This window comes from Drosophila teissieri, unplaced genomic scaffold, assembly GCF_016746235.2.
Source record: "Drosophila teissieri strain GT53w unplaced genomic scaffold, Prin_Dtei_1.1 Segkk13_quiver_pilon_scaf, whole genome shotgun sequence".
Lineage (NCBI taxonomy): Eukaryota > Metazoa > Arthropoda > Insecta > Diptera > Drosophilidae > Drosophila > Drosophila teissieri.
Window position 1 is genome coordinate 661,790 of NW_025224993.1, and position 24,887 is coordinate 686,676.

General features: G+C 38.9%; 1 pseudogene; it reads left to right on the forward strand.

Annotated features, from left to right (window-relative positions):
- LOC122625591 overlaps window positions 1-24,887 on the forward strand; it is a 182,415-nt pseudogene that overhangs the window by 81,892 nt on the left and 75,636 nt on the right.

The window sequence follows — 24,887 nt, forward strand, 5'->3', positions numbered from 1 at the left end:
CACCATCAGGATGTCGTTTATGGCCACCTGAGACGATGTTTTGCAGGACGCATCGAACACGACGCGCAACTTTGTTGACGTACTCTGGGGCCTTAACACACATTTATGGGGAATGACATAATGTGGAGTGAAAGGGATTTTGTTGTCTGTAGGCATATGACCTAGGGCGAGATATTCTTCCATGAATTCCAAGTACATGGTCTTCAAGTTAGGATCTCGTGACAACCTTCGCTCAAGCGACAAAAACCGCCGTTTTGCAACCTCGAAGGAGTTGCCTAATCCATTTGGATCAGATTTAAGCGGCAGCCTAACTTCAAACCGATCTGATGGCAATACCCGAGTAGTCTTCCTATAATGGTCTTCACATAACTTGTGCTCAGGCGACAGAATTTTCTTTGGATTTGGCATTTCCTCCAGCGACCAACATTTCTGTAGTGTGCTGTCAATCGATACTAAAGGTTCTTCACTACAACTGAAACTATTCACAACTTGTATCGGGACTGCAGACTTGTATCTACCGAAACAACCCAACCAAGAAGGGTCTTTTGTAGAGTTGGATAGTCAGGACCTTGTCTAATTTGACCAACAGCTAGCAATTCGAAAAATGATTCTGCTCCTATCAACATATCAATTTGTTGTGACTTGTAGAAATATGGGTCTGCTAATGGTATGTTCTTCGGGATCTTCCAATCACTGACGTTCACCGACTGATCAGGATGGTAACCGGAGATCGACTTTAAGATCCAGAAATCGAACGAGAACTCAATACCATTTTTTCGCGACTTCACCACTGTGTGTTCCCTTTTTATGACTTGAGAATTGGACTCGCCAATACCAAGTAAGTTGATACACGACTCCTCTCTACGAATCTGTAAGCGGTTCGCCAGTTCTTCTGTTAGAAAATTCGTTTGAGACCCAGAGTCCAGCAGAGCTCGGGCTAAAACGTATTCTCCGTTTTTAGTACGGACGCTTACGATTGACGTAGCCAAAAGCACCCTGTCCAGGGACGTGGCATGCATAACATGTGACGTGGAAGGCTGATCTTGGTTGAATGGTCTCTGGCGGGGGTGGCAACGCTAATCTGTTCTCAGGCACTGTATATCTATGAAGCAGAATATGGTGTGAGCGGTCACAAGCTCGACACCTTTTGCCTTTGCATTTCGAAACAGTATGGCCTTTTCGCAGACAATTGATACATAAGGAGGCAGACTTAACAAACTCGAACCTTTGCATTACAGAGAGACGCCCAAACGGGCTACAATTCTGTACCAAATTATCTGCTGCATTGCAATAGCTACAAGTTTGCTGAGGCTTGCTGTTGGAGAAGGAACACGAGATTATGTGGCTTGCTTGACACAATTTTATCTTGCTTCGGCTTTGTCGATTCTTCAGCTGATAAATGCTGATATCGGCGATTTAACATTTTTTCAAAATCGGCCCAAAGCGGCAAAGTCTCATAATCGAGCTGTTCCTCCCATTTTTGTTTGGTCACTGGGTCGACTCTATTCAATACCAAATATATCAACATTGCATTCGAAATTTTTGTATCATCTCCTATCGATAACAGAGAACCATAAATCGAAGAAACAGTATCGATAAGGTTTCTAAAGGAGGAAGCGGACTGATGCGATATTTTAGGCAGACTAAACAATGTTGATATATTATTCATAAAGATGAGGCATTCGTTATCGTAAACCTTTTTTAAACGGGATAGTGCCTTTTCGTAATTGCTCTCGGTGACTTGGTGAGCTTTAATTGTTCCTAAAGCTTCACCAGAGAGACATGAAATTAAATGGTTAAATTTTTCGATAACTGGAATGCTGGCGTCTTTATGAACCAAAGTTTCGAAAAGGCTGCTCGACAGTGATTGCAATAATACAGTACAAAATAATAAATAAATGTTGCGTCCAAATGCGGTTCAATATATGTATGTGTATTTATTTTATCAACCAATAAATTGAATAATTTGCATGCAATCTAACTCTACTATATTGATACGTACATATGTGCCAAGAACTGAAAGCGAGGTGCAATATTCCAGCACAAGACAATAAACATTAAATTTGCGTATAACTCTAGCTTTCAATTTTTAGCACAAATACCTGTGATTTCCGAATGCTAATTTTAGCGGCCACTTTCCTTAAAAGTTCCCTCGGTGGTGGCGGCAATTCCGGAAGCAGGGTATTTCGCGACCGACACGGAATATGTTTAGGATATTTATTATTAACACAATAGCGCGTCGCGGTATTTATTTTCTTAATTTATTTATTTGCACTCAAAAAAAAAAAACAAGAACAATTTTTTATTCTGCACTTTAATATATTATATATATATATTATATTATATATTATATGTGTCACTGTCACTTTAATTTGTTTAAACTAATTCTTGTCCACCCGGGGGCGCCATGAAGATTTTAATTAGTTTATTAAAATATTGATACAACTTGGTGGCTAGAATAATAAGTTAATTTTGGAACGACGACAACGAAAAAATGCGTGTGCTCGTGTTGAATTCAATTTTACGACTTCATCTCTATTTAACATATGTGTTCTTAGGCCTAGCTTAACAGAGGTCGGCGAAGACGGGGCGAATTCGCAAAGAGCGAGAGAGAACTTTATTATACTCCCGCCTTCGCCCTAAACTAACTTACACTAGACTTCAAATTTGTTCTACTTCACATGCCAACAATAAACAACAAACAATAACAATGACCGACAATATGAGTTCCGCCAACAACAGCGATAAGCCGTTTAAAAACTAAACTTAAAGGCCATGCAAGGAATCTTATAAGTAATGAGCAGACAATTGCTGCAATCATTACCCAACTGTCAAGTGCAGTAAAAGGAGAATCGGTAGAAGTTATATCTGCCAAGCTTATCAAGAGGTGGAGAAACTGACAAAGGCGCCTATATCAGTGAAGGTCTCAGCCAATCCCTTGCAAATAAATACAGCACTATAGCAGCCGTAAAACCCATGACATAAAATTGCTCCATTGATAAGGTAAAATTTATCATGCAAGCAGGCACATTCACAAACATGAATGATGCCATTTCTAAATTTGTAAACAGTTGCACGGAAACTACAACAATTACAACCGAGGCAGCAATTATAACAATAACAATAATAATTACTATAATAACCGTCGAGGAAGAGGAAGCCAAAACCAAGGAAGAGGCCGAGGTAACTCCCACCAGGGCAACAATGTGAGAATGGCGCGAAATACGTCGGAAAACTCACCAACCAGACCCTTTAGAAAACAATCCATTAATGCAAAAGTTCATTCCATCAATTATAGTCTTAATATATTCGTAACTTTCTATAATCATTCAACTAAAAATAAACCAACATTCCACATATATACTGGTGCAGATATCTCACTTTTAAAAGTAAACGCTGATAACTTCAAAATTCAGGATGAATGAACATGAATTTCATTTGGTAGACTCAAATTTTTCAATACCATGTGATGTAATAATAGGCATTGATTTTATACAAAAATTCAATTGTCAACTAGATTTCAAACCAAGTAAAGACTGGTTTATAATTAAACCCCAAAATGTAAATTATCCAATATATGTTCCGATAACATATAGCGCTGGCAACAATACGGTTCTTCTGCCAGTCAGATCACAAGTTATTCGAAAAATAGACATTAATAACGTAATTGATTACATATTTGTTCCTAATCAGGAAATACATAATGGAATTTATGTTGCAAATACAATAGCAGCATCCAAACATGTATGTATACATTCGACTTTTAAATACCACCAATTGGTCAAAGTAAACAAAATCGAATATGAAACCTAACAGATTATGACATTCATAACACCAATCCAGAAAATAGAAGCGAACAAGTACTTTCAATACTAAAGAAAAATTTTCCAGAGCAATTTAAAAGTCAATTAACTGAATTATGCACAAAGTATAGTGATATGTTTGGACTGGAAACCGAACCAATATCAACAAACAATTTTAATAAACAAACATTAAGACTTAAAGATGATGAACCGATTTATATAAAAAACTACAGAAGCCCGCATAGCCATATTGAAGAAATTCAAAAATAAGTGGGGAAATTAATCAACGACAAAATCGTAGAACCGTCTGTATCTGAGTATAACAGCCCACTCTTGCTAGTTCCGAAAAAATCATTACCGAATTCAGAACAAAGGAAATGGCGATTAGTAATTGACTATCGGCAAATCAATAAAAAACTACTTTTTGATAAATTTCCACTCCCTAGAAGTGATGACATTTTGGATAAACTAGGTCGAGCCAAATACTTTTCATGCCTTGACTTGATGTTTGGTTTCCATCAAGTAGAACTGGAAGAAAACTCAAGAAATATAACATCCTTTTCAACGAGCAATGGCTCATATCGCTTCACCATTTGGTCTTAAAATAGCCCCAAATTCATTTTAGAGAATGATGACTATATCATTCTCTGGTTTAGAACCTTCTCAGCCATATGGATGACTTAATGGTGATAGGATGTTCCGAAAAACACATGATTAAAAACCTAACTGATGTTTCTAACGTATGCATCCAGAAAAATGTTCATTTTTCATGCATGAAGTGACGTTCCTAGGTCATAAATGCACCGACAAAGGAGTATTGCCATATGACAAGAAATTTGACGTCATCAAAAATTATCCTGTCCCTCATGATGCGGACAGCGCAAGACGATTTGTAGCATTCTGCAACTATTATCATCGATTTATAAGAAACTTCGCCGATTATTCACGGCACATAACTAGATTATGTAAAAAGAATGTTCCTATTCAATGGTCAAGCGAATGCCAAAACGCAATCGAATACCTTAAGTAATCTTGAATTTGGTATTTCCCAAGTTGTATTTATACCCGTTACTCGTAGAGTAAAAGGGTATACTAGATTCGTTGAAAAGTAGTAACAGGCAGAAGGAAGGTTCGACATAAAATATATATTCTTGATAGATCATAGGTCATCTGGCATGTCTGTCGTGTTGTGTTGTCCGTTGTCCGTAACGTCGAGATTCGGAATACAAAAGCTAGAAGTTAGATTTGACCCAAGTTGTATTTTGAATTGGTATGCATTTTTTTTTTTTTTTTTTTTTTTTTTTTTTTTTTTTTTTTTTTTTTTTTTTTTTTTTTTTTTTTTTTTTTTTTTTTTTTTTTTTTTTTTTTTTTTTTTTTTTTTTTTTTTTTTTTGAAATTGTAAACGCCTGGGCACTCTAAAGAGGCAAAGTGAAGGAAGACGCGCCAGAAAACATAAAATTGAAACGCGTAAAATAAATTGAAAATAACAGAAATAATTTTATGTCTTCGTCAAATCTTAACATCTTTCAATTTTGTCGTACGAAGTTGTGACACGTTCTCAATTTTTGGAGCTGACAATTAATGAAATTTTCATAGTTTTGTAGAAGTTGATTAGGTATTGCTGTCACAAGCCCGACGTCGAATTGGCTTGTAGGCATACCTAAAAAACAACACCCTGTCAGGGTATATATAAATGTCGAGACATTGTTATAAACTTAAAATTTCAATAAGAAGCCGTTGCCCAATTTCATCAGAAATTTAGAATTCTGCGAGTGTGTGAGACCGACGCCGAGTGTCGGTGTAAGACAGGCGCCATAGTGCATGGATGTTAGTGCCCAAGTTCATCAGAAGTTTAGAATTCTGCTAATGTGTGAGACAGACGCTGAGTGTCGGTGTAAGACAGACGCCGTGGTGCATAAGTGTTAGTGCTTATTTTCAACAGAACTTTGGAATTCTGCAAATTAGAAAAGATAATTCGGATGGAAAAGCAGAGTGAACGTGTATTACGAGCAATTTTGACCAAAGCATTGTTTTATTTGGGTGACTAAAAGACGGCTATGAGCAGGGGCATAGCTAGCCGCCAGGGCAAATAAATCACCCCCATCGTGTCCCTAAAAATGCAAGCTTAATGAGTCAATATAATTTGCGAAGTAGCAAAATGTCATCCGACGAGGAGAACTTGGACGATACAGTGTGTGAGATTAAAAATCGAGGTGAAAGTGAAAAGAGCAATGACTTGGTAACCATGTTAAAAGCCCTCAGCTCAGACATAAAGTGTATGCGAATAGATATAAACAGTGCCCGTTTAGGTATACAAAACAATCAACGTGAAATGAAGTCTTTGGCCGATCGGCAATTAAAACAGAACGATTCCATAGAAAAGACAAATTCAAATACAGAGGAGGGCAATACAAATAATGCTAGATCATACAAATAAAGATCAAGGTCAAGAACAAGCTAACACCTCGGAAGTCGTCGCTCAACCTACCCAAAACAACGTGCAGCTACACGATTTGCCCAAATTCTCGGGAAATAGGGAGGACTGGCCACTCTTTAAAAGAACCTATGATGATTCTACTAACCTCTTTCATTATAATAATTTAGAAAATCTCACGCGTTTGCGCAAATGCCTAGTTGGAGAAGCCAAGGAGACTGTAGCATCCCTGCTAGTTTACCAAGATAATGTACAGGATGTGATCGAGGAGTTGGAGTTTAGGTTTGGTCGACCCCAGTTACTCATTCGTTCACAATTATCGAAGATTCAAGATTTTCCGAAGGTTGCATATAACAAACCCGAGCAGATTGTTAACTTTGCAACAAATGTTCGCGGGTAACCCAATCTTATTGGAAGAACTTTTAACGAAACTACCCACCAATTTGCAGATGGACTGGCTTCAAAGCGCTGAAGGGAGGCATATGTGCCCATCTATTGGCCAATTTTCTACATGGTTGAGTTCAATGGCGAGAATTGTCGGCCGATTACCAGATGTAGTGGGCATTTCAGGAAAACAACTCGTCGCTCGAAGCTCAAAGCCTATATTTATTGCGAACACGCAAATCATGGAGTGCATCCTATGCAAAGAATGCCATGATCTTGAGGGAAGAAACCGATATAAAGTCGCGCTTGACAATATTCAAGGAAAATCGTTTAGGTTTCGCATGTCTGAAAAAAGGTCATAATGTTCAGAATTGCAGAGTTAAACAAACTTGCCCCTTCGAAGGTTGCCAAAATTCGCATCATAGTAGTCTTCATAATGTTCCACAAATTCAAAATCTACCAATCACAGATCCTAAGCCTTTACTAAATTGCTGCGGCGAAGTGACTAGCTGGAGCCCATACCTGTTCAAGGTGATTCCCGTCGTATTATATGGAAACAACGGAAAAATAGAAACTTATGCAATGTTCGATGACGGAAGCTCAGTTACCTTGTTGGAGGAAAGTATAGCAGACCAATTGGGACTAGAAGGCCAAAGAAGTCTATTAACCCTGCAGTGGTACGATAACAGAAAAAGTTTAGAAATGTCTAAGAAGATCAGATTTGAGATTACTGGCATGAATGATCATATGCGATACGACTTAAAGAATGTTCAAACTGTAAGGAGTCTCGATTTGCCAACCCAGTCGCTTGCAAAGAATCAGCACAATCATTTTGCTAATGTACCAATATTGTATTACACTGACGCTAAAGCTGTTCTGCTCATTGGACTTGACAACCTACATTTAGGTCTTCCAAAAAGGATAGTGAAAACAGAAAGCTCACAACCAGTAGCCATTGATACAAAACTAGGATGGCTGGCATATGGTCCAAATTCAAAGTTTGAAAGAATCAGAGCATCACTAAAATCCCGTGTGTGTTTTTTAATGGATGAAAATAAATGGCATGATCTAGTGACTGAGTTTGTAGAATCTGAGAATTTCGGTATGAGTAACTTACCACCCATAGAATCAATTGATGATGTAAGAGCCAATGAACTGATGATGAAAAAAACCATTCGAATTGGAAAACAGTTTGTAATCGGATTGCCATGGAAGGAAAATGTAAGAATGCCGGATGGGTACGTGATGGCTGAGAAAAGATTGTACGGAATTGAAAAGAAGATGCACGCTGATCAAGAATTTGCTAAAAAATACAGAGCAGAGATGACTAAATATGTCGAGAAGGGTTATGCTCGCGAACTAAGTTACCCGGAAATTATTGACACATCCAAACCCGTCTGGTACATTCCGCACTAAAATGCGCATCGTTTTCGACGCAGCTGCTGAAGTCGAAGGTATTTCGCTTAACAAAGCGCTACTTAAAGGCCCTGACAATTTAAACCACTTTTATCAATTCTTATGCAATTTAGGCAAAATAAAATAGGTGTAACTGCAGATATTCGAGAAATGTTTTCGCAGATACAGATAAACGAGAACGAACAGAGCGCCCAGCGGTTTTTGTGGCGTAATGGAGACATAAGTCAACCGATTAGACACTACGCCATGACGTCCTTAATTTTCGGAGCAATATGTTCGCCATTCTGTGCAAATTATGTCAAGAATCTAAACGCAGAAGACTTTAAGGATCGATTTCCAAGGGCAACGCAAGCAATTGTTGAACACCATTATGTAGAGGACCTTGTCATGAGTTTTACATCTGAAGAAGAGGCAATCGAGATTTGTCAAGAGGTCGTAAAGGTACATTCAGAGGGAGGATTTGAGCTGCGTAATTTCTCCTCGAACTCAAAGAAATTGCAAAATATCATGAAGAATCAGCAGGTACAAAAAACTCACAACCACCTGCAAAGTCAGCTCGCAAGTGAGAAGGTCTTAGGCATGTTTTGGAATACACAGCTTGATGTTTTTCAATTTGAGACCAAGTTCCATCGCATTTCACAGAATGTCAAATGGAAGTCGAGTCCCAACAAAAAAGAGAGCTATTTGGAATGGTTATGGCGATTTTTGACCCGATCGGGTTGATTGCTGACTATCATATTTCGGCAAAGTTTATAGTTCAGAGTACTTGGAGTCTTGGAACAAATTGGGATGAAGCGGTATACCAGAGCTGCTTACAAAGTTTAAACGTTGTTTGGCTGAATAACATAGTATGCACAACTTTAAGGTTCCCCGAGTTTACTCTCCTAACTTACACTGCTGCGACCGATTGAAGATGAATATATTCGTCGACGCGAGTCAAGCAGCATTTGCAGCGGTGGCCTATTTGCGCATAGTTTGCCCTACCGCCGTCGACATAGCCTTTGTCATGGGCAAAACACGCCTAGCCCCGAAGAAACTGTTGTCTATTCCTAGACTGGAGTTTCAAGCTGCAATCCTTGGCATTCGATTAAATTGCTTACTACAAGCAAATCATAAACTCCCAATTAGGGAAACATTTTTGGAGCGATTCCAAAACCGTCCTACAGTGGATTCATTCCAAGACAAGAAAGTTCAAACCGTTTGTAAGCCACCGGATAACCAGTTAGCTATATTGATAATAGAGTTTAACCGATTCTCTTCCTACAGCAACCTCAAGCGGGTAGTAGCTTGGGTAATACGGGCCAAAGAATCCTGGCTTAAGTGTTCGAACAGGAAAGGATCTTTAACTGTCAAAGAGTTAGCTGATGCCAAAATCGAGATCTGTCGGATGGTGCAACAAGAAGCCTTCCCCGAGGAAATTAAGACCCTACGAAATCAGCAGATGAACACCAAGCAAAGCCAAATTTATGAACTGTCTCCATACATCGAATCAGACGACCTCCTTCATCTATCGGGTCGAATAGATGAGGCATCATATTTACCACTGTCAAGACGTCGTCCAATTCTCCTTCCGAAAGATCACAAAGTCTCTTATTTGATTATGCGGCATTTTCACATAAAATACCACCACCAGAACCAAGCAGTCATCATAGATGACAGCCGTAAGAAACTCCTAAGTAAAGTAATGCATGAATGCAATAAATGCATCGATAAAAGCGCACCTAAGATTCCACGTATGGGTCAACTGCCGCCAGACCGAATAACACCGTATGTGATACCATTCACTTATACTGGGGTGGATTTGTTCGGCCCACTTACCGTAAATGTGGGACGTCATCACGAGAAGCGCTGGGGAGTAATATTTACCTGCATGACCGTCAGAGCTGCTTATATAGAATTAGCAGCCGACCTTTCCTCGGACGCCTTTATTCTACGCTTGCGAAATTTTATTAATCGTAGAGGCACACCAGTAATGATTCGAAGCGATAAGGGTACCAACTTCATCGGAACAACAAAGGAGCTCAAGAACAACGAGGAATTATTGGATCGAGACGCCATCGAAAATGAAGCTGTCCAGAAGGGAATTAAATGGATTTTCAACTGCCCTTTACAGCCTAATTTCGGAGGATGTTGGGGAAGGCTAATAGGAATAATAAAGAGATTATTAAGTAAAACGTTGTACAGTATCAACCCACGAGTTGAGACACTCCAATCTGTACTAATTGAAGCTGAAAACATTATAATCTTACGCCGTCTTACTGAAATCACTCATGAAGACGAAGAACCCTTAACACCAAATCATTTTTTAATGGGTTGTACAAATTCGACCCAGACACCACAGCCGACTGCCCAAAACATATGTCTGAGAAAGCAGTGGAAAATTGCCCAATCTCTTAAGGACCGTATCTGGAAAAGATGGATAGTGGAATACCTTCCACATGGTTCAATGTTCTAAATGGCACCAAAACAGTACCCCGCTTAAAATTGACGACCTGGTACTCATAATGGACGCCACCTTACCAAGAAGAGCTGGAGAAGAGGACGAATAATCAAAGTCTTCACTGGAAAGGATCAACAAGTACGTTCAGCTGAGGTGAAAACTGTGGATACTATTCTACATCGACCAGCATCGAAGTTAATACGCCTCCAGTTGCATGGTGAATCCGAGGACGATTCACGGTTGGGGAGGGTGTAAGAATTTGAAACAGTATAATGTCAAATTTGAATTCGATAATGTCAGATAATATTTGATATCGATAGGTTAAATAATCATGAATTTGGTATTTCCTAAGTTGTATTTTGAAATTGTAAACGCCTGGGCACTCTAAGAAAGAGACAAAGTGAAGTAAGACGCGCCAGAAAACACAAAATGGAAACGCGTAAAATAAATTGAAAATAACAGAAATAATTTAATGTCTTTGTCGAATCTTAACAATATGTTATCTATTGTTTTAATAGAACACCATCAGTCATGCATGAATACTGTCCATAGGGACTAGTCCTTGGAAGATTACCAAGATTTTAATAAAATAGATATAATAGAACCACTATATAATGTAGAAGATTACTCTAAGGAAATAAAATTTAGATTAGAAATAGCATATAAAAGAGCTAGACTTATGTTAGAAAAAGCTTCTTATAGGAAACAAAATTACGATAAAAAACTTCAGATTTTTAATTAAAAATAGGAGATAAAGTTACACTAAGAAACGAAGCGGGTTATAAGTTAGATCCAGTATATTTAGGTCCTTATACGGTAGAAACCAAAGAAGAGAGGGATAACATTATAATAGATAAAAAGCAAAAGAAACAAAAAGTACATATGAATAGGTTAAAAATATATAATCAATGAAACGTATCATTTAAGAAAAGGTCTGATCAACCCCATAAAAAAAAACGAAAGAAAGAAAGTTAAACATTAAAAGAAAAAATATCGTAATTCAAATAATTTGTTTTTTGTCATTACACACAATTTTTTTTTGAGACAAACCATTGTTAATTGAGTATATAATAAGAAACAAATCAATATCACTTAAAAAAAAAGATATTTATATATTTTGTAACACAATATATTAACACTAAAACTAAATGACTACATGTATTACGTAATTTCTTTAAAAAAGGGAGGTGTAGCATATCTACCCTACCAATACATTAAATGATTGGGCATAACTTAGCGTCAATACATTGTGACACTTTGCCATAATAAATATAAATATAGAAATACCCAAAAGACCAACGACCCAAAAGACCAAAGACATAAGCATTCCAGAACCCAAGTAATTCGATCTAACGCTTATACATAAGCCGATCGCGGAGCCTGGGAATGCTGAGCATGCACTTTGCAGCTCAAGTGGTCAAGCTATACATAACATATGCATGCCTTCTGCATACATATGTATATGTATATAGGTAATAGCTGAACCCAACATTGGTCATTCAAATAAAGAACCTCAAGCAGAGCAGAAGCTCTTTGCTATATACAATACCATCGAACTTTAAAACCACTATTATCTCAAGATAATAAAGCTGAACTATCGACGGTTTTGAAGGCAGATAAGCATTAAAAGGAGAAGCCAGGAATTTAACTCATTTATTGCTTGGATCCCGAGAAAATTATGAAGCCTCATGGGAATTTTTAACGAAGCGGTATGAGAATAAAAGAAACATTTTCTCTGAACACATGAAAAAACAAGAGAGAACGCTATAGTCGAGTTCCCCGACTATCTCATACCCGTAACTCAGCTATTTGAAGTGCGAAGGAGAGTCTTTAACACTGACAGTTTTTGGCGGCTTGTGGGCGTTAGAGTGGGCGTGGCAAAAAGTTCGTTGGCAAATCGATAGAAATTTACAAGTCTAATACAAAAATGAAAAAATATCAAAACATTTTTCAAAAGTGTGGGCGTGTCAGATTTATGCGGTTTGTGGGCGTTAGAGTGGGCGTGGCAAATCGTTTTTGGCAAATCGGTAGACCTTTACAAGACTAATACAAAAATGAAAAAATATCAAAACCTTTTTCAAAAGTGTGGGCGTGGCAGTTTTAGGCGGTTTGTGGGCGTTAGAGTAGGCGTGGCAACATGAATCGACTAACGTGCACTGCGTCTACGACCCTGGCGTCTGTATGCTTAATCTCAACTTTCTAGCTTTTGTTCCTAAGATCTCGACGTTCATACGGACAGACGGACGGACAGACGGGCATGGCCACATGGACTCGGCTACTGATCCTGATCAAGAATATATACATACTTTATGTGGTCGGAAACGCTTCCTTCTGCCTGTTACATACTTTTCAACGAATCCAGTTTACCCTTTTACTCTACGAGTAACGGGTATTAAAAATACATGTGGAAACCAATAATCAAATGTAAACATTTATTGATTAAATGTAAAGACACAATTATCGGAAGATGTGTATGCAGTTTTCGATCACGTGGCAAAAAGTTTTTTGGCAAATCGATAGAAATTTAGAAGACTAATACAAAAATGAAAAAATATCAAAACATTTTTCAAAAGTGTGGGCGTAGCAGCTTTGGGCGGTTTTTGGGCGTTGGAGTGGGCGTGGCAACATGAATCGACAAACTTGCGCTGCGTCTATGTCTCAGGAGTCAGTATGCTTAATCTCAACTTTCTACCTTTTGTAGTTCCTGAGATCTCGACGTTCATACGGACGGACAGACAGACGGACGGACAGACGGACATGGCCAGATCGACTCGGCTATTGATCCTGATCAAGAATATATATACTTTATATGGTCGGAAACGCTTCCTTCTGCCTGATACATACTTTTCAACGAATCTAGTATACCCTTTTACTCTACGAGTAACGGGTATAATTATAGTGACAATTATGTATATTGTAAACTACCAGGGCATAATTTAATTCAATGCCATTTAAATTAATGAATCCAGCAAAACGGTCTGACTGGGCAAGAAAAAATCGGATTTGCCCAAGATGTCTGAGGCATCCGTTTTATAAAAATTGTACAAATGTTCGATTTGTCGAAAACCTCACCACACGTTACTTCACTTTACGTGTTATAATCCAGAAAAAGTGAATACGTGAATAACAACAGGGCAAGCCTTGTTAGCCACGGCTTTGATTCAAGTAAAGTCTGGGAATGGAGGTTTGGAAAAATTAAGAGCTTTTATTAATAGTGGTTCTTAAAGCACAATCATTTCAGAAGAATTTGGAAATGGAAACACTGAATTTCGCAAAACACAAGGAATAGAGTTATAAAAATCTTTGTTAAAAAAATTTATTTCGAAAAGGAAACTATTAAAACTACAACAATATAGTTAAACGATTTAGATTGCTATTGTGAAGTTGGAGAGAATAGGAAATAATGATATCGAGTCTGAAATCTGCGAAAAAAATGTATTAAAACTTAAAAACAGGATTCAGGCAAATAATTCTTTCCGCATTCAAGCGTCACGACTGGTGGTTTATTTCAGCAAAAACTACGAATAACAATAGTTTGAACGACATCATGTGGGTTGGGCCACGAGTTCGAAAATATGTATTTGACATTATAATTAAATGGAAAAATGGGCGGAAAAGGTGTACCGACAAATAAAAATAAATAAGACAGATACAAAATATTTAAGAGAATTTGTGAAATGTAAAAGGTACAGGAAAAATGAGTCAATGAAATACCATTTAAAACGTATAGTCGGCGACAATATTCTGACATATAAAGAATTGTCTAGTTTTTATTTATGTTTAAACTGAAGACTTTTATACACTATAGTTAATGAGATGGAGATGCAACAAGAAGTTTCAACGCCAGGTAAATTTTTTAATTTAAGGACCGGCCTTAAAAATAGTCGAGCCGATGGATGATAAAAGAATAGAAAATTTGGACAGGTTAACCCTTATCCAGAAAATGAAGAAATGAATCAGGCTGACTCTGAGCCAAAAAGACGAACTAGTGCAAGGTCGGGAATGTCCATGATCAGAATTATCATGGAAATGTTGTTGTTTGTATTAAGCTGTCAACTTTCTAGCGCATTAACTTTACCTAAAAATAAAACACCAAGTGATTCCATAGACATGATAAATAAGACCTTAGTCATATATTTAGATCCCCTAGGAGATGTGGAGATTGTGAGTACTTCTTGAAATTTGGTGATAGATCCATATTTTAAGATGATAACAAAAGGCAAGGCGCTTATAAGGGAGATGAAAAGGGTTTGCAAAAGTCTTCATAGCTTTGAAGAGCAATGTCGTTCAGTTTTAAATAATTAGCAAAGGGAGTTATCGGAACTTGAAGAAAACTATAATTGTTTTTGATGCAGCTTAGATCCAGAAGCAAATTTATGGGTTTATTGTATCATATTTTATTTGGTATAATGGATGAAAATGACAGACAGCAATTAGAAGAAAATATGAAGAATTTGTTAGATAACCAGAACAATCTTAAAAACTAATTCAAAAACAAGAGAGAACGCTATAGTCGAGTTCCCCGACTATCTGATACCCGTTACTCAGCTAGTGGAAGTGCGAAGGAGAGTCTTCAACACTGACAGTTTTTTTCGGTTTGAGGGCGTTAGAGTGGGCGTGGCAAAAATTTTTTTGGCAAATCGATAGAAATTTACAAGTCTAATACAAAAATGAAAAAATATCAAAACATTTTTCAAAAGTGTGGGCGTGGCAGTTTTGGGCGGTTTGTGGGCGTTAGAGTGGGCGTGGCATAAAGTTTTTTGGCAAATCGATAGAAATTACAAGACTAATACAAAAATTAAAAAATATCAAAACATTTTTCAAAAGTGTGGGCGTGGCAGTTTTAGGCGGTTTGTGAGCGTTAGAGTGGGCGTGGCAATATGAATCAACAAACTTGCGCTGCGTCTATGTCTCTGGAGTCCGTATGTTTAATCTCAACTTTCTAGCTTTTGTAGTTCCTGAGATCTCGACGTTCATACGGACAGACAGACGGACAGACGGACGGACAGACGGACATGGCCAGATCGACTCGGCTACTGATCCTGATCAAGAATATATATACTTTATATGGTCGGAAGCGCTTCCTTCTGCCTGTTACATACTTTTCAACGAATCTAGTATACCCTTTTACTCTACGAGTAACGGGTATAACAAGAGAGAACGCTATAGTCGAGTTCCCCGACTATCTGATACCCGTTACTCAGAAATTTAAATATCAAAACATTTTTCAAAAGTGTGGGCGTGGCAGTTTTCGGTGGTTTGTGGCCGTTAGAGTGGGCGTGGCAAACATTTTTTTGTAAAATCGATAGAAATTTACAAGACTAATACAAAAATGAAAAAATATCAAAACCTTTTTCAAAAGTGTGGGCGTGGCAGTTTTAGGCGGTTTGTGGGCGTTAGAGTGGGCGTGGGAAAATTTTTTTTTGGCAAATCGATAGAGCTTTACAAGACTAATACAAAAATAAAAAAATATCAAAACCTTTTTCAAAAGTGTGGGCGTGGCACTTTTAGGCGGTTTTGTGGGCGTTAGAGTGGGCGTGGCATCATGAATCGTCAAACGTGCGCTTCGTCTACGACCCTGGCGTCTGTATGCTTAATCTCAACTTTCTAGCTTTTGTTCCTGAGATCTCGACGTTCATACGGACAGACAGACGGACAGACGGGCATGGCCACATGGACTCGGCTACTGATACTGATCAAGAATATATATACTTTATATGGTCGGAAACGCTTCCTTCTGCCTGTTACATACTTTTCAGCGAATCTATTATACCCTTTTACCCTACGAGTAACGGGTATAAAAAACATAGTGTCAACTACTAGGTATTCATAACAATAAGAATGCTAGAAGCAGTAAATTATATATGACCAGATATAACAAAAAAATCACATTTTTCTAATATTAAACTAAACAAGAGAGAACGCTATATTCAAGTTACTCGACTATCTGATACCCGTTACTCAGCTAGAGGAAATGCACAGGAAAAATTTCAACAATGACAGTTTATGGAGGTTTGTGGTTAGAGTGGGCGTGACAAATATTTTTTTGGCAAATCGAAAGATATTTACAAGACTAACAAATATGTCAAAAAATATCAAAAACATTTTCAAAATTATGGGCGTGGCAGTTTTGGGCGGATTGTGGGCGTTATAGTGAGCGTGGCTACACAAATCGACAAACTTGGGCTGCGTATATGTGTCTGGAGTCTGCATGCTTAATCTCAACTTTCTAGCTTTTATAGTTCCTAAGATGTCGACGTTCATACGGACAGACAGGCATGGCAAGATCGACTCGGCTGTTGATCCTGAGTTCGAATATATATACTTGTTTGGAAACGCTTCCATCTGCCTGTTACATACTATTCAACGAATCTAGTATACCGTTTTAGTCTACGAGTAACGGTTATAAAAATCGAATATAATACAGCGCAAATTGTAAATTTTATTCTATTTGAAAATGTTCCGTTTTGATCAAAACGTCAGTCAACACAGAAAACAGCATCTGAAACAAAAATTTTTTGATAGCTCCATTGACTAGGGCCAAAAATAAGTGTGCGTTCAAAAATAAGTGTGCCAAAAGTCCGAACTACATCAATTGAATGGTTCATATAAAAAGCCAATAATCCCAATTCTAACAGACAGCACAAAGCGCAGGTTCAACAGTAATAACGATACATCTAAGAAGGTTGCTGCAACCACCAAGAACCAAGAACCACACATGTTGCGAACATCTCGGAAGCATATGCGTTCGGCGAATAGGATACCCACTTTAAAAAATTTATTTTCACACTTGTACTTGTTAACTTACCACTTTCAAAAATGGTTAATTCCTAGAAATGTTGAAGAATCGAAATAGAGTTTTGCAGATCTTAACGAAATTTACCTTACAGCACATAAGTAGTGGCCACAATCAGAACAATAAGCCAATTAATGGCCATACCTCATTGGCGGCGCCGATTTTGTCGAAAAAATTTGCAAAACCTGTTTTAAAATGGGATATTTTAGAATTTAGTTTACCTTACAATATGTGTTTACGATAAAAAAGGGACTGAAAGAAAGACTGTCAAACAAAACAAGCGTTTTGTCAAAGAATTTCATAAATTAAACGAAAAAGCTATGTACTGTACGACGCTTGATCTTGGTTGCCACCATGTACATATGTTAGCCCATATCGCGATTTTTCGCAGGGATTAATTAATTTTTTTAGGAGATGAAAAAAACTCCTGTCAATCGAGTGATTTGGGCTCATAAAAAACGCGATCATGAGGGTTTCGGAATAAAGTCAAGTTTTGCTAAGGGGGAGTAAGGTCTTGAAGGCAGAAAAAAACAGGTTTTTACAGATTTTTTTGGGCGTACGGTGAAAGTAAATTTATTTCTGATTATTGTACATTAAAGAGTAGTAATTTAACTATATTCTGTGAAATATTGGTTGAAAAATATTGAAAATTGACCGAATGGAAGCAATTTTTCGCAGACGCCTCAGAAATATACATTTTGCGGTGTACGTCATACCTCAGCACTGGATGATCTGATTTGAAATAACCCAAGGTTTTCCATCAATTTTTATGTCCCCCTAGGTATCCCTGTCGAGTTTTTCCATTTTTTTTAAATTTTTGAACTTTTTACAAGACTTAAAAGTGAAAATACCGATTTTGGCCAAAATGAATGTCTATTGTTGTTAATTATAAAAAAATTAAAATCAAAAACAAAAAATCTCGACAAAGTTACCTCATAAATTATGTAAGGATATACTGTACAAAATTTGAGAACGATCACTTGAATAGATTTTGAGATACAGATTGCAGCGACTCAAAAAACATCGATTTGAGAAAAACGCGTTTAAAGTTTTTGTGGCTGTCTTCCCGCTGAGCGGTTACAGCTCAGGTAGTCGTTCGAGACCCGCCTACTTTGTGAGTTTTGCTCCGATTGACTTCCTATTTACAGACAACATTCTTGAGTTACTATACTTTCATAATATGCAATTAAAAAAACCCTCAAAGCCATCACAGAGACTAAAAACCTTCAGTACACACAAATGGCCACAGAAAATCGAACTTAACAAGATCGAGTCTATGAAGTGGGCAAGAAAGTTTCATAAAGGTTTGACAAAAGGCCCATCAATAAACTCATGCCCCTATTTTAAAGAACCTATACAACGGACCGGACCACCGCGCTTGAAAGAGCATACTTCGCTAATTAACTCGTCGACCACGATGTTGAAGAGTAGAGGTGATAGCGGGCGTCCTTGCCGAATTCCGGTGTTCGTCTGGAAAGGTGCACTTATTTTCCCGTTGTGCAGTACAACCAGGTTGGCATCGTCATACATCGATTTGACGATAGCGATGAGATTAGCAGCTACTCTTTTCCTTGCAAGTGATCGCCATATAGCTGCCCTTTCAACTGAGTCGAATGCCTTCTTGAAGTCGATGAACAGGTGGTAAAGCGGGGCTCTCCATTCCACAGCTTGCTCGGTAATTATGCGTAGTGTGTTTGCCTGGTCTACGCAACTCCTGTGTGGTTTGAAGCCTGCCTGTTCGTCTCTTGTTGGCTCAATTTTTTCCTGGAGGCGTTCGTTCAGTAGTGTAGCTAGGATTTTATAGCTAGTGTTGAGCAGTGTTATCCCTCTCCAGTTGTTGCAGTCGCTAAGGTCGCCTTTATTGGGGAGCTTCACGATGATTCCGCTTTTCCAGGAGTCAGGCACAGTCTCACCTTCCCATATGCGTGCAAAATGTGGATGCAGCGTATCAGCCATCAGCTGAGGATCAAATTGAAGCAGTTCGGCTGGTATGTTGTCCTCGCCGGCTGCCCTGTTGTGCTTCAGCTTCTTTATTGCATTCACAATCTCTCTTAATGTTGGGGTGCAGGGGGTATCCTGGTATTCCCAATTGGTGGCGCAATGCTTCTGTAGTCCGAAGCCACGTTTAGTGATGTGGTGTGGCTAATTCCCATGAAGTGTTGGCGCCACCTCCGGATCTGTGCTTCATCATTGGTTAGGAGGTTGCCTTCTAGGTCTCTGACTGGCTGGTTCCGTCTGTGGTGGGTTCCGGCAATCCGTGCAAACTGCTGGTATAACGAGCGCATGTTGTTCTCGCCGGCTGCTCGTTCTGCGTCTGTCGCAAATCTATCCAGTAGTGCTCGTTTGTCCTTTCTGGCCGCTCTTTTCACAGCTCTGCACAGTTCGCGATATTCGTCACGGTTCTAGTCCGCCAGGGGCTTCAGATTCTTCCTCCTTCTAATCAGGTCCCAGGTCCCTTCAGATATCCAGTCTGCTCTTCCGCGTTGTTGCAGCCCAATTATTTGTTCAGCTGAGGTCCATTGCTGTCTGCAGGTGTGCTCCCATGGGTGGTCTTCTATGGGGAACAGCTGTTCCCGCAATGTGGACGTCATTCTCGTCTTCATAGTGGAGTCGCTAAGGAGGTGCAGGTTCAGGGGGGCGCTCGTCGGTGTTGGCTGTTGTCAGTATTCCTTGAGTAGTTGCGGTTCAACTTTATTTCAAGTTCTCCAATGACTAACTCATGATCACTGTCTATAGATGCTCCCCTTTGGATCATTTTATTGACTTGCTTTGTTGATGTTGTTTCATATTTTATTTTACCGTAGTAATTAACATTAGCTACTTATGCATTTGTGCATCCAATGTTAGATCTGAATTCTTAAGTAGGATAAGGAAAAGAAGCACACGATTGGGGCATATCCTTATCATGCTGAATCTTTTGGTTTATAAAGTGTTATTGGGGAAAAATGCCAAGACAATCAGCATCAGTGGAACGATTTGATAGTTTACACCTCCTAAAGACTTTCTACGATCACCACTGCTCTGACCACGATCTGTATGCTATAGTGCTAAAACTTATTTCTCATCAGTTCTAAAGTTTTTTCAGGAAAGTTGTTTGGGTACTTTGTACATGCCAAAGTATATTCCTGGGCACATGAGAGTTTTAGATGTGGACATTATATATTATTAATATACCCGGTACTCGTAGAGTAGAAGGGTATACTAGATTCGTTGAAAAGTATGTAACAGGCAGAAGGAAGCGTTTCGGACCATATAAGGTATATATATTCTTGATCAGGATCAGGATGCAGAGTCGATTTGGCCATGTCCGTACGTCCGTCTGTCCGTATGAACGTCGAGATCTCCAGAGACATAGACGCAGCGCAAGATTATCGATTCATGTTGCTACGCAGACTATTACGACCACAAACCGCCCATAACCATAACACAAACTGCCAAAAACTGTCAGTACTCTTTTGTACTTCCACTAGCTGAGTAACGGGTATCAGATAGTCGGGGAACTCGAATAAAGCGTTCTCTCTTTTTATATATATTACAGTACAGGACAGTCATATATTGTAAGAATACCCAACTTTCGGGTCGCAAAGTCTGGAAACACCAAGATCTTCAGTGCAGCAAGACTGTGAATGCCTAATCATAGCCACCTCTCGATAAGGGTGACATTGTCTAGTGTTTTGGAGATTGCCGAGTACGATGGGACGCAAAGGATATACCATGCAGGATCCATGCAGATGGAGTATATGAGGGATCACAGAGAAGTTGTTGTCGGTTTGAATTCGCTGATTTGGCGACATACCTAACATAGAGAAAACATGGGATGGGGCTTGTAGCACAGCGCTCTCAGACAGCGTTGATCAAACAATAATTGTGTGTGATTTCGGTTGGATCTATTGGTTTTAACGTAAATTCTTATATGCTATCTCATATGCATATCTTATATTATAAGCGTTCTTGTTATTAGGGGCTTGTTTAAGGTCCACACACCAACTGTTATTGCGCGGTCAAGCCTCAACATTCTCAGGTTTTATATGACATATGTATATGCTTAACATATGCATACAATTATAACTAAAATTATAACTAGTACACTCCTTTTTTTCAATGTTTCTGTTGCCTTTCGGAGGAAAACCTTTGGCGACCAGAAGTAATAGTTGTAATCATTCCTGGTCTCAAATCCTGCTAGCATGCTAACCAGCATCACCAGCAATTGATTCATTCCACTTGTGCCAGCTAATTCAATGTGAGTGCTTCATAACTCCTTTAGCTCCAAGATCTAACAAGATCGGCAAACAGGTCGAAGCATGATCAGTATGCTCGTTTCTCTTTTCCTTTTTCCGTGCCAAATCGATCCTGTACTTCCTGTATTCTTTCTAATGTTAGAGATAATCTAATGGTTTGTAACTTAATCTACTGCTATCGGGTCTCAAACTATTTTTAACGGTACTTTATTTTTCGAGGACACGCTGCCTGTTCTCGCCTACGGTTATTGCTATTAAATGCTTAATATATAATTTAAATTAAAAAAAAAGTTTTTTCAAGTTTTCAGCCCAATGAGGTAAAATATGTTGCCTTGTTGAAAGATATATAAATTCATGCCGGATTTATTATAACTTTATTTAAAGTGTTTCATGAATTATAGTTAAAGACTATTATTTATATAAGAAAATTACATTGTCTTTTTAGGCAATATCACACCTTACTGCCAACCAGCCGTTCTTAGTTAGAATGGCTCTGAAGACTCTGCTTATGAGTACAAAGTCGGAGCCCATAGTTCGAACCACAGCCAAAGAATTCATGTTTGGCTATCCCTCGGCCTTGGCCACTCTCGGCAACACCTTCCTTCCAAATTGGATTTCCTTTGAGAAGGTTGGGCTTATCGATCGCATGTACGATTTCTCAACGGATTTCGAGACATTCTACACAGGTGTGCCCAATCCAGCGCTGTCGGGATTATATGCATCGTATCGGGGTGAGACAACGCTTCCTCAGTGGGACGGTGACCACTGCAGCAACATAGAGTACGCATCTGATGGTACAAAGTTCAAAAGCTTCATTCAGTCAAACGAGACCGTAAAGTTTTTCCGAAAAAGCATGTGTAGACCGATTAATTTGGTAAGTTTTAAAAAAAATTAGGGGCTTCGACTCAAACTAAATTATTTTGTCTTTTAGTACCGGGTGGGCAAAGAGAAAACCTATGGCAGCCTTAAAGGATATAATTATGTATTTGAGGATAATGCCTTTGATAATGGGGCAACAAATGAGGCGAACAAATGTTTTTGTAGAAAAGGTAAGTATATAAGGAGCTCTTCATAATACTAACACTCAAGTTCGCAGACTATGCATCATATTGCACATTGCCACACAATATTATGTGGCATGCATATATTTTTTACTGATCCAAACTGAGATATTAAGCTTATTAAAATATATTGTGTACGTCGAGATCTCGGAAACTATAGAAGCCAGAAAATTGCGATCATGGATTCTGAATTAAATAATTCACATTTTTATGCCTAAAAGTCGTCACGCCCACACTTTTAAAAATTGATTTCATTTTTGTAATGTAATACAAGGTGCGGCAGCATAATTTCCTTTTTTTAAAACTCAATGAAAACTATTGTAGGTATCGGAAAATATTTATTTATATTTATAATGTACGTACATGTCTAATGTTTTTATTTATTTTTTTTTTATTTCTGGCGTTTGTCGTAACTCTTGTTAGCATAGCAAGTGTTATGTTGGCAATTTCTTCTTGGATGTTGCTTGGTCCAATCTTGTAGGGTTCTTGGACGGCTCACATAAACACGGGATTTCAAAAAACCCCATAGAAAAAATCACAAGGGGACAGATCGGGACGGGAGCCAACGGGGCTAAATTAAAGCGATTCCAAAATGCACGTAGGTCTCAACGGCAAAGGCACGCTCTTCACTATTCCAACGCATTAACGGGACCACTAGCTTTAAGTTTTAATTTCTTTTGTTTTCGCTGCTACGCTATACGAGAGAGGTGTGCCACAAACGTTCGAACTTATTCGTAGTGGTTATGAAATTTATAGTCGGTGAGATATAAACGACTAGATTGAATATTTTGAGATAATAAGTTACTATAAGGCAACCACGAGTTCACTAGCTAGAGGAGTCATTAAATGAGAACCCGGAAAAAGACCCGGAAAAAGACTCCTAATCACCTGATCCTCCGAATTCAAATGGACCGGATAGGCGAAACACTGCAGGTACGTTGCCAGACTGGATTAATGGAATCTTAAGAACTTGCAAGGGAATGCCTGTTACGTCTGCATATTCGAGCCCTTGTCCTGCAAATAGATTTGAGCCGAGGCAGATGCATCCGATGTTCAGATACTAGCTTGCCAGCATAAGCTTACCATATTTTGGTCGTGAAATCTTGGTTCTCCTCTCAACTCCAACATAACGGGAATAAATGTTATAAGTAAATAGATTCGTAACGTTTGTCAGCCCCACCAACTTAGCTTTGGCTGGGCTTTCAGCCGCATTCCCTCCCCTTCACACGTCTGCAGCCGCATTTCGACTGAAACACAGGGGAATCCCCCAATCGCTAGCTCTCTCTTTTTCTCTCGGTCGCCCTGTCTTGCTTGCTCCTCTCTTGGATTTTGGTTCAGCGTGAGCGGTGGACAATCTTGCCTGTTAAGGGTGAAAGTTACTTGCTTGCATTTTTGTTCGTTTACCTTTATACGCCAGTCGGATAACCACTTTTCCACGTCGACCAGGTAGATGGCTAGCTGAGATGATGCTTTGATTGGGCATCTGGAGCGGCTGAGAATAGCTGTGTCATCCGCAAGTGTTGAAACTGTCAGGTTGCTGCTTGTAAGGATGTCTGCTGTGAATAGGACGTATAGTGTTGGGCCTAGTACGCTGCCTTGTGGGACACCGGCTTCAATACTGTGTTCGTCGGATATCGCAGTGTTGCACCTCACTACAAACTTCCTGTTGTAGAGGTACGATTCTAGCAGTTTATGAGTGTTGTTTGGAAGCGTTGTTTTGATTTTGTACATCAGACCGTCCAGCCAAACTCTGTCGAATGCCTGCGAAACATCTAGAAAAATCGCAGAGCAGAATTCCCGTTTTTCAAATGCGTTTCGTATTTCAGATGTTATGCGCTTAACTTGCTCAATAGTTCCATGTTTTTCACGAAAGCCAAATTGGTGTGCTGGTATTGTGTTGTGCGTGTTCAGGAATGGAGTAATAGTCAGAGACAGTAGGCATTTTTCGAAAAGTTTCGATAAGCAGGATAGAAGGCTTATGGGTCTGTACGACGATGGAACAGTGTGATCTTTTCCCGGCTTTGGTATCATTATTATTATTGACTTCCTGGAAAGTAGCCAAGTTTGTTGATGGCGTTGAAGAGCTGGGTAATGCTGCATACGGCACAGTAAGGGGTAATTAGGTCGCACCCTGCAGATTTTTTTGGGTTCAGATGTTCTTTGATGATTTTTGAGATTTCGTTTGAGCGAAACACAACTGGTGCATGATGAAGCTGGGAGTCGTCTGTTGCGGGCGGAATTTCAAACGTGTTTGTTGAGAATTCGATTGGAAGACTTTTTGTAGATGAGTGCCAAATGTGCTGGCTCTATTTTTG